Raw genomic sequence first — 7,355 nt, 5'->3', positions numbered from 1 at the left:
AACTACACACTTATATTTTAGTAGGGTCCTATTACCCCCTTGAACTATTTTATAGTAGAATTATTTGCTCCCTAATGCTGAGTTGGCAAAGAAAGTATAACTCACTTTCTCAAAGAGAGTGAGATGCAAACTTTCTTATTTTTCTTTTTCATATTAAATTTCTGATTTTATTAAAAAAATTTATGTATGCTACTTTTTACTTTTATTTGTCTTTACCATTTTATTTTCTTTCTCTTCTTTCTCTATCTCTTCAACACTCCGTCTGATTTAAGTTGTCTGAAAAAAATATGAAATCACCTCACTGTTAATAATAGTTACTACTAACGCTATCTCCTTTCTTCTTCTTCTTTTCAAAAGAAATAGACTTCACTTGAAAAAATTAGGAGAATACGAGATCAAATTAAAAATCAACATTTTTGCATAGCTAAGTGTTCATAAGTTGAAGGACAAAAACACAAAATTAAACAATATAGAGGAAACTCAGTTGAGTAAATAAAATAACAAAGCATCAAAGTCAAAATTAGTATCTTTTACAGCTAAATTTTTACTACTTCAAGTATTACAACGCACAAAATTGAAGAAACTCAGATTCAAATCAGATCTGAAAGTTGATTAGTGATTACTATACAAGTATATCAACATCAAATTCTTTAACATGAACAACTATTAAATTATTGTGAACCAAATCAATATGTTTACGACTTCGAAAAATCGTCACCTATCAAAGTCATATCTCATTCAAATATACTTCATTTTTTAGCTTCCCAAACTCCGACAATACTCTCATTGGAGAAAACCCATTAAATACCAAACCTAGATATTCAAGATCGACTTGTATAAGAAAATTGAGAACTTCTCTAAAAATAATTCAAACAAAGATTAAGAAACTAAATTTTTTGAGGTTTTAGAAATGGAACTTGGAATTTCCACTTTAATTACAGAAAATTTATAGTCAAAGAAAAGGAAAAAGAAAAGAAGAATGGGTTGAAATAGAAAAGAAAACAAACTTAAAAGGGAAATAGAATAATAATATTTTGATAAAAAAAAAGTACAATATATTTACATGGCATTGCGCGTGCAGCCCACCACTTACTACAAATCTGGGTGTGACCTTTTAAGGGGTAATATATTCCACTTTTAAAATGTCTAGGATGGTAATAGGACCCCCATAAAGTATAAGTGTGTAGTCGAGAATTGACTAATAGATTGGGGGGTCATTTGACCATTTTCTCTTAAAATAATTATACTTAATTTTGATCTCATGTATTTCGAGATACATATAGCTGAGATACATGTAGCTGGTTGTGTCAAAATCTAGTAAGATCCACAATATTACAAACTATAATATATCAAATAATTAGTTCCTAAACTAGTGAGATTTCTATAAGTTTCTCATTATTTTATTATGTGTTTGATTATAAATATTAGTCTCAAAATTCCACATTTGTACTAAATTGGCAAGATTAACTATTCATCTAAAAGACACGATAGCTAATTTCATGAAATATGATCTTTGTCTGTCTCATCTCACCAACCAAACGATTCAATAATGTTTATAAACTATTTTTAATCAAGAGAGAAGTATTGAAAACACCCATAAACTTAGCGTAAATTATTAATTTCACCCCTGAACTATTGACAGCCTTAAAAATACCTCTCTAGCTACTTGACTAACTAAACTTTGATACACCCTTGATCTGCTACATGACATAGCAAGTGTTCTCAAACTCTTGTAGGAACATGAGATCTTAATAAAAATGAAAAAAAATGTTGTAAATAGTCCACCAAACTTGACGAGTATTTTGGGGTGCATTTCACTCATTAGTATGATTGGGGGTGTATTTAAGTTCAGTTAGCCAAGTAAAGGATGTTTTAAGACTGTCGATCAATAGTTGAGTATAATAATTTATGCCGAAGTTAGTGGTGTTTTCAGTACTTGTCACTTTTATCAACAGATCCAAATGAAAGAATTCTAAATTACTTCCTAATTCCGTTAAAATATACACAAATTGATCTTGTCTATAAATTGAGAGTTCCTGCATCAAACTAGTAGAATAAAAGAAAATGAAGAGCGTTGTTTTGCTAATTTCACTTGTTGTTGCATTTTCCTCTTCATGTACTGCTACAACAACTCCTAATCAAGTCTTGAAGGTGGTGCGTGACACTGACGGCAACATTCTCAGATCAGACAACAGGTACTTTGTGGTGTCAAACCGGGGGTGGCGGAGTATTCCGAGGCTCGACCGTAGAAGGGTAGTTCAAGGTGTCCTTGAGCTACCCTTCAACATTCTCAGATCAGACAGCAGGTTTGTTAAACTATATGCATGACCGTCTGATCTTTTAAAATATTAAACTGTTAAAGCATTGAGTACTATATTTTTAATTATTATCTCACTTATTTCAAAAAAGAGATATCTTTCTCTACTTGAATAGTAAGTTAAAATTGGGTGTCATAATATAATGTATACATAAGGAGACTCCATTTTTAAATTTCTAACCAACATTCATCTTTTATCTTTTTTGTTTTTGTTGCAGTACCGCGTGTTTTACTCGAAAAATATAGATAAAGGAAAAATGACTATATTTTCGAAAAATTGATCAAACTTATGGTTTAAGAGAAATCGAATTTCCAAAAGAACAGAGTCGCCACTTAATTTTTTTAGTAAAAATCAAGAAAAAAACTTAAGGTTTTCAAAAGATTTAAAAAGATAAAATCAATTAAAAATAAAAGGGTTCGAAGTTCAATGTACATTCCGAGAAGGTGTTAGGCCCTCGGAATGCCCACTAACTCGCGGTTGACCGGCGATTTGACTAAAAATGATTTTGACTAATTTTTAGAGAAAATATTAACCAAGTAAAAAGAAAATCGCTTTTCATTTATTTATTACATCTTTTATGATCATTATTCTATATATATATATATTTAACTAAGTAAAGAACTCTTTTTTTTATTTTTTTATTTTTATACTTATTACTATTATTTTTCTAATTAATTATTTTAAGGGGACATAAAAAAGAAAAGAAAAAAAAGGGGGGGGGGGGGGGGGGGNTCATTCTAAAGGGAAACTACTTAAGTATCAACAAGACTAAAATAAAGCTAAGTAATAAATAAGTTATATATATAAGAAAGAATAAATATTTTAACCTTTGAATATAAAGAGAAACAACTATTTTCGAAAAACTAATTAAGTTAAAACTAATTCATATAAAGAGTTAGTCACTACAATAACAAATAAATATAAGAGGAGAAAGGAGAAAATTTGAACTCGGGCTTTTGCCCAAATTCAGGAAAAAATAGACTTTGCAACTAACTTTGAAAATTAATTCGAAAAAAAAAAGGATGTAACAAAAATAAATCATTTAACTTAAACGCTTTGAAATAATTTAGAAAGAAAAGTAAACTTTTTCAAAATGGTCAAGTAAAGAAAACTAATTAAGTAAGACGAAATAAATTATCATAATCAAAAGTGGTTCATCTTTAGGGGATTTAATTAAGCCAATTAACAAATCACATAAAAAGGGTTAGAGAGTTAATATGAACAAGTGAATAATGGTAATAACAGGAGAATGCCCGAATTTGGGCCCAATCTATTGGACTTTAAGCCCATTTTCGCCCCAAAGACCTGTGTATACAAAAGGTATATATCGATGTATATAGGCAGTATGTCGACGTGGACAGCCTACTTTGAATTTCCAGCACCTGTATATCGCTGTTCTTTCTATATACACTTGTGTATACACCGTGTATACTGCCTTTTTGGGGCTTTTGGGATCTGAAAATTCAGCTTCCAGCCCTTGTACTTCCCGCAACCTGTTCGTCGGCTATTTTGGACTCGATGGAGATAAGCATTGGGCCGATTAGGCCCAATCCACAAAATGCAAAGAGAGGGGATGGAGTCCGAACGAACTAAAAAAGATTTTCACATGCAACGGAGAAAGAGAAGCATAGTTAGTAAATTCAAATTTTAATGACATGAGAAAAGAATGCATTTAAAGAATAACAATACCAACTCAAATAACGAACAAAGCAAAGCAGGAAGGCAAAATCGCATGAATTAATGTATTAAGGTCTTGGGCAGACAAATAATGCACTTAGTATATATAGGGAGAGAAGCAAAAATGACGTAATTAAAGGATTGTTATCTTCTACTACTCAATGCATTCAAATGGTGAAGAAAGGAGGAATATGTCTTTACGGTGAAATGGACTAGCAACGGACTTCTTATAATATGACAAGTATATAATCCAATGCATGAGTAAAGTAGCAACTAATGCTGATAACTTGGAAAATGGAAGGACTAGAAACAAACTAGCAAAAAAAAAAAAAAACACTACCTCACATTCATACTTCACTGTAAATGGTGAGCAACTCTTAAAAAAAATCTTATGAAATAAAATGACGGCAAAAACTCGATTCAAGCATTTCATACATTAACAAGTCATGGCTCATAAATACCCATTACTGATATTTCAAAGACTAGCATGGTTCATGATGTGACTAGTGAGAAAATACGAACAACAAGTTTACTCAAAATGGCAAAAATATGTACTATTAAAGTTAAACTAATTAAAAAAATTCAAGTTTAAGTTCATGTCATAATTCAAATGAATCAATCAAGTAAATGTAACCACTAGCATTTTCATATTGAACAATATTAACCACAAATAAATCATGTTCAACATATCATCATTGTCTATAATAACATTTGTTAACACATTATCAAATTCAAATAAGCATTCATTCAATCTTTTTTTTCACAAATCCATAAGCATCAATCTAGCACAAATATTAAAATCATGTACCACCTCAAATAATGTCAATATTTTCATATGTGAGTTTCATAAGAAGAGCTTTTCCATTGTAAGAACTTGAGTAGTTCTAGAATCACCAACATATGTAAATTTTTCTTCTTTTCTAATTTGGGAACACAAAATAATTTTAGTTAGCATAAATGTACTCAACATTACAAAAATCTAACACCAAAATTCTCACTTTCACATATTAGTCACAAGATTCGCTTGATAAATGACCACAACAATTTACATCATCCACTTAGTCACATTTATTTTTACTTAGCGGGATTATCATTTCTCCGAATCTTCTTAAATATAGAAAGATATGATGACTTAATTTGCCACACACAAATTCAATAAAAATATGAACATATAATATCATCACATACCTTATTAGCTTGAACTCACAAAGATTTAGTCATTCTCTTATAATAATGATTTATTTGTCTTACCTCTTCAATCTAAAACGAGCAACATCCAAGTGAGATACATTAACCTCAACTAAGTGGGCACCTTTGGGCCAACCAAAATTTTCACTTGGAATTCCACTAAACCTTCTTTCTCTTCCTTTTTTCTTTTGTTTTCATTGCATACATTAACCATCTTAGAAATTAACCATAACACAATTGCTTTATCCAAATTCAACTTTCAGCCTCCTTTTCACTTTCTTTTTTATTTCCCCTCAAATTTTCAAGTAGTATTTTTCGTAAAATTAAAGTATAGAATATCCTTAAGATTGTGGTAAATCTTACGGAAAATACCTTCTGTTGACACCCAATTTTTACCCTCCACAATATAAATTAATCATTTCGAGCTTCTCCAATTTCAAACTATTTAAAATAATTAGTTTTATAAAATTTCAAAAAAAAAATAATAATAATAGTAATAATAGTTTGCAAGTTATTTTTTTTTTAATGTTTTGTCGCCTTTTTATAATCTTTTAATAATATACATGTTTTACATAATTAAGTATATAGTTGGTATATTTTATGAATATTTGAAAATCGTTTCCAAAAGATTTTATTTCTTACTTAAATATTTTAATTTAATCCATGAGTTAATATATAAGTTAGGTTTATATTTTGGGTTAATTAATTTTATAATTGATTTAATTATTTGTTTCGTCATAATTAAATAGCTCGTTAATTAATTAATATAATTCATCTTACTTTATTTTATGGTCAAATTCCCTAAATTAAATTCAATTTGTCTAACTTCTTAATTCCTATAGGCAATAATTACAATTCATGTGGCCATTTTCTTAATATGATTCTAAGCAATTTTAACCTCACCTTAACTCAATTTGAGACCACTTTTTGGGCCAGCATTTCAGCCAAATCCAAGCCCAAATCCCCTCAATTCAACCAATAATTCCAAAGGCCCAAAGATGGGCTGACTTTTCCAGCCCATTTCCTTTTGTTTTTCCAGCAGTCTCATTTGTTTCCCAATTCGCCCAGCCCATTCCTTTTCTCATACATTACAATATTCAGCAACAATTAAAAAAAAAAAAAATTGAAGAAACTCAGAATGTACGACAGTAGCCGACAGAGACCAAATAACCCCAGCTCGTCTTCTTCTTCTTCACGTGACAATCGACGCAACAAGCAGAACAAACCCAGAAATCACGCTGCAAAAATCCCATCCAACTACCCTGCAAAACCCATACCTTAGTAGCCTCAATGTCAAACCCTCACGTCCCCTTTTTCCCCTTTTCAGAGATTTCCAAATCTCTTCACTGATGGCTTTGGAAAAAGGGAATTCGGATTTCAAATTCAATTTCTCACCCGTTTTCCTTCCGAAATTGACCCCATAATTCCTCTATATAACCACCCTTACCCATCGGTGTTGGGGGGGAGAAAAAAAAAAAAAAAGAAGAAGGTGTTTTTGAAGTCGGATTTTAAGGGCAAGAATCTACTGAAAAAAGATTTTTTTTTAAGCCACAGGAAGTTACAAAAGATACACCTAAAATACGATTTCTTAAATTTTTTTTTTTTTTTTTTGGCCTTGTTCGTGGTTTGGCTGGATTTCTCAAAGTGTTGTGTGGTGGAAGAACTCGTCCCTGCTTGTTTCCCGTCCTTGTTTGCTGCACTTTGAAAGGTAATATCTACTTTTTTTTTTTTTTGCTTTGTTATTTGATTTAGAGTAGTATAGGATGAACTTGCCTCTGTTTGTTTTTTTTTTATTTTCGTGAATGCAATGCGTTCTTCGTTGTTTTCACTTCAATATTCTTGGTTGAGATTAGATTTTGTTTGAATACAAGCTTTTCAGCCTGTTTTTCTTCACTGTTTGGACTCCTAATAGGTCATCATATTATCTATTTCATTGCCTTATGTAAATGTGTAAAGTCGGGTTCATAAGTATCGAGCTTAGATTTCTTGTTGTTGCGAATCGCCTGCTCGTCCTGCCTTGATTCCTAATCAATACGCCCTTAAGCATCTATGTTCTTCGCTGGCATGTCTGTGTTACTCCACGCTCCCAAATCTGTTTAATCGAGTATGTTTAAAGCATGGCTCATTTTTTCTTTGTTCCGGTTTTAACATTTCCTTCCATTTTGCTTATTG

The sequence above is a fragment of the Solanum stenotomum genome, chromosome 3 (genome assembly GCF_019186545.1).
Source record: "Solanum stenotomum isolate F172 chromosome 3, ASM1918654v1, whole genome shotgun sequence".
Lineage (NCBI taxonomy): Eukaryota > Viridiplantae > Streptophyta > Magnoliopsida > Solanales > Solanaceae > Solanum > Solanum stenotomum.
Note: the sequence above shows the minus strand (reverse complement) of the source record.